General features: G+C 36.1%; 1 pseudogene; it reads right to left on the bottom strand.

The window, feature by feature from the left end:
• Positions 1-481: 481 nt before the first annotated feature.
• LOC131183717 (U6 spliceosomal RNA) lies at positions 482-575 on the bottom strand (annotated as a pseudogene).
• Between the last annotated feature and the right edge of the window lie 3115 nt (positions 576-3690).

Raw genomic sequence — 3690 nt, 5'->3', positions numbered from 1 at the left:
CCCACCTTGGACCTTCACCCACCCATGATCCAACCATGGAAACCTCAAGCCCCCTTCATTAAAAGTTGTCCATACACCTTGGGCAGTAGATAGGCAACAAGAAGATCAAGTTTAGTTTCAAAGTGGTAAGTAGGTATTTTTGATGCTTGCTTCATTAAAGTTTGTGTGGATGTTATGGGTAGTTGAATTGTGGAAAGATTTTTGAGGTTTGATGTTTTAAGGGAGATGTATTGTAACGATCGGGATCCAACCACTAGAGGAATTGTCCGCTTTGGCCGTAAGCCTCATGGTTTTGTCCCATAGGTGGAATAGAGAACTTCCCAAGAGGTCACTCATCCTAGGATTTCTCCCAAGCAAGCATGTTTAACCCTGGAGTTCTTCCAACTCTCCAGGCCATTCCACCAAAAGGCGCCTCTAGTGATTATATCATTACTTTTTGAACCCAAGACCATCTCTGTGCTTTGCTGATGTGGGATTTGCCTAAGGGACCTTTTCTAGATTTGTGCGTGTCATCCTTGCGCAGGGGCCATGCTAATCTTCTCTGTATCGTTCCAATTTTATCGGATGTCCCCGACCCTCCACAGCCAGCTTCTTAGAGGGACTATGGCCTTTTAGGCCAAGGAAGTTGGTTAATTCTGTTAACGAACGAAACCTCAGCCTGCTAAAAAGGTCCCTTAGGCAAATCCTGTAACACCCTCCCGGTAGCAACTCCGTACATTCTACTGTTCCGGTGACCGGTGTCGGTCCGGACAGCTAGAACGTCCGGAAAAAAATATTTAAATTAAAGTGGGGGACCATAATTAACTCAAATATTGATAAGAAAAATTTAGTAAAAATTTTAGAAATAAAATACAACCAAGTTAAACGAGCCGGTGCCCAAGCGATGGGTAACCAGAGGTAAGTTGCGGTTCTCGCAACGAGGAGCCCTAGACCCGGGGGAAAAATTATAAAATAATTTTTGGGACTCCAGAGAAGGGTCATTGAGGTTCCTATGGCATTAGAATGCCAAGAAAATATTTAGAAAAATTTTTCAATCCAGTGCATAATTTTGACCCGTTAAGCCAAACGGAGGGCATTTTGGTCATTTCGCCTTCCGAGGTGATTTTTGGCCGACTTGTCCAGTTGAGTAAATAATTAATATGACATAAAATATGAATAAATATTACTAAAAATTAATGTGAAAATGAGTAGAGAAAAGAAGAAAAGAAAATGAAAGAAAAACCTAAATATGACATCACATGATGTCATTTGGAGGGCTTCCACCAATCACAACCTAATAAGCCAAATTAAAAAGAGAAAAAATGACAAATGAAGACACAAAATTTCTGGTTCTTCTTCTTCATTTGGACGTGAATCTCTCCTCTCCCTCCACCATTTTATCAAGCTTTGAACTTGATTTTCTCTTCATCCACTCACTAAAACCCATAAGTCTCTTCATCAAAAATAAATCCCACACCTAGACAAAGCTTTTGGCAGCCTAGAAAAGGAAGGAAAGTGAAGTTTTAGCTTGAAGAAATCTGCCCTACAAGAGGTTAAAGTGAGGTTAGTGCTATCCTTTCACTCTCACTCCTTTAATCCTTGTTAAAGCATCATTTTAAGTTAAGAAATTGTAAGAGTTTGAAGTAAGTTATATGTGTTAGGGCATCTTTAATTTTTGGCAGCCCTAAGGAAGGATGAGGTTGATTGTTTTAATGAATTTAGAATGGATAGAAATGATGTTTAAGGTATGAATATGCATGGATGTTGAATTAGTGTGCTAATTGAGGTTTATGGATAATTTAAATTGGACATTAGGGTTTTGAGAAGTGAAACTTGGATTTAGCTTATGGAATTGTGAAAGAACATTATAAGGGTCAATTAGTGACCATTTTAGGTATGTTGACCATGAATTGGACTGAAAAATAGTATAGCCAAGTGAATGTGTAGGCTGCCTTGTTAGTGCAGCAGAGGGACTGAAAATTCAGTCCACTTGCACAGCCATAACTTTGGCTGTGTAGGTCCAATTGATGTTTGTCCAATTGGACATGAAACTAGGCTTATAATAGCACATTTTTTCTGAAGAAACCATGCCCAAAAGACCAAAGCAAGTGGACCAAAACTTGGCCCCAATCCGGACACCCTGCAACAGCCCCTGCAGAAATAACCAAATGAACAGTAACTGTTCATTTGGCCATAACTCACTATAGATTTGGTCAATTGACCTGAAATTTTTACAGCAACAAGTTAAGACATAGAAAAACAACTTTCATGAAGAAACCTACCCCAAATTATGACCAGAACCTAACCCAAATGGCAGTCACAGTTACTGTTCAAACCTGCAACTCTGCAGATTTTCATTTGAGCAGTAATGTTTAGATGGCTATAACTCTCTCTAGAAAACTCGGATTTAGGCGATTCTTAAACCGATGGAAACCTAAGGCATGGTAGAACATTTCATATGAAGAAAGTTAGACCAAATTATGAACTTAACTTGGTCAAATTACTGACCAAAGTTGGACCAAAATCTGCCAAAACCCAAAATTTCAGCAGAACAAGACAGTGAACAATAGACTTATTTTGGCCATAACTTGAGCTACAAAACTCCAAATGGAGTGATTCAAAAAAGGAAATTCAACTAGACAAAATAAGGAACAACTTTCATGTTTACCATTTCCTCAAATTCCCACTGTAACAGTGCTTAATAGAATAGTAAAATTAAGCTTCAAAAACTGAAAATTTTGTTTCCCTTGGTTTAAGCCTAGAAATGGTAATGGTAATCACTTCCAACAAGTTTTAAATACAAAATGTGGTATGTTTGGGGTGTTAAAACCAATACACCTATTTTCTATCCAAAAGTCAACATTTTTGTTGACCAATGAGGTGAATAGTGACACCAAAACCAAAAATTGGCAATTTTGCCAAAATGACCTAAGCTTTGAGAAAGTGATCAAAACTAACAAGTTTTGAATACAAAATGTGGTATGTTGGGAGTATTAAAACCAATGTACCTATTGTTTATGCAAAAGTCAACATTTTAGTTGACTAATGAAGTGAATAGTGACATGAAAACTTGAAATAAGCTTGGAAATGGATTTGGTAATTGATTCCAACAAGTTTTAAATGCAAAATGTGGGATCTTGGTGTAATTAGAATTAATATATCCATTAAGTATAAAAAGGTCAACATTTTGGTTGACTAGTATGGTGAATAGTAATCACAATGATTAGTGAATTAAGATGAAGACCTAGAACCAATTCTAAGCTTAAATGCTTAGAATTGTATGACAAATATGGACTATGCATCCTAGTCAAAATTGTTAAAAAGAAATTTAGGCCATAAATTTGAAATCCATGAAATATTCATGGATTACTTGAAACATGAAAATAAGTCACCTAATTGATGTGAATAGATAGTTAGGGCATATATGCCCATCACAAATGGAATTCATAAAATATTAGAAACTCAACTTGAAATATAAAATTTGTAATTACATAAGTAGATTCTTGAATGTATAAATGAGAAAGGAAAAATGTTTTGAATACAATGGTACATGTGAACAATTGTTTAGAATTGCGATCAATATGAATAACATAATGAATGGATAAATAAACCATATTAATGTATGAATGAGACATTAGTTCTCATTATTGTAAAGAGGAGAAGTATTTTGAGTACAATGGTATAAAAGAATAATTGATGTGAATTGTGATC

Source organism: Hevea brasiliensis, chromosome 9 (assembly GCF_030052815.1).
Source record: "Hevea brasiliensis isolate MT/VB/25A 57/8 chromosome 9, ASM3005281v1, whole genome shotgun sequence".
Classification (NCBI taxonomy): Eukaryota; Viridiplantae; Streptophyta; class Magnoliopsida; order Malpighiales; family Euphorbiaceae; genus Hevea; species Hevea brasiliensis.
Note: the sequence above shows the minus strand (reverse complement) of the source record. Positions and strands in the feature narration are given on the sequence as shown.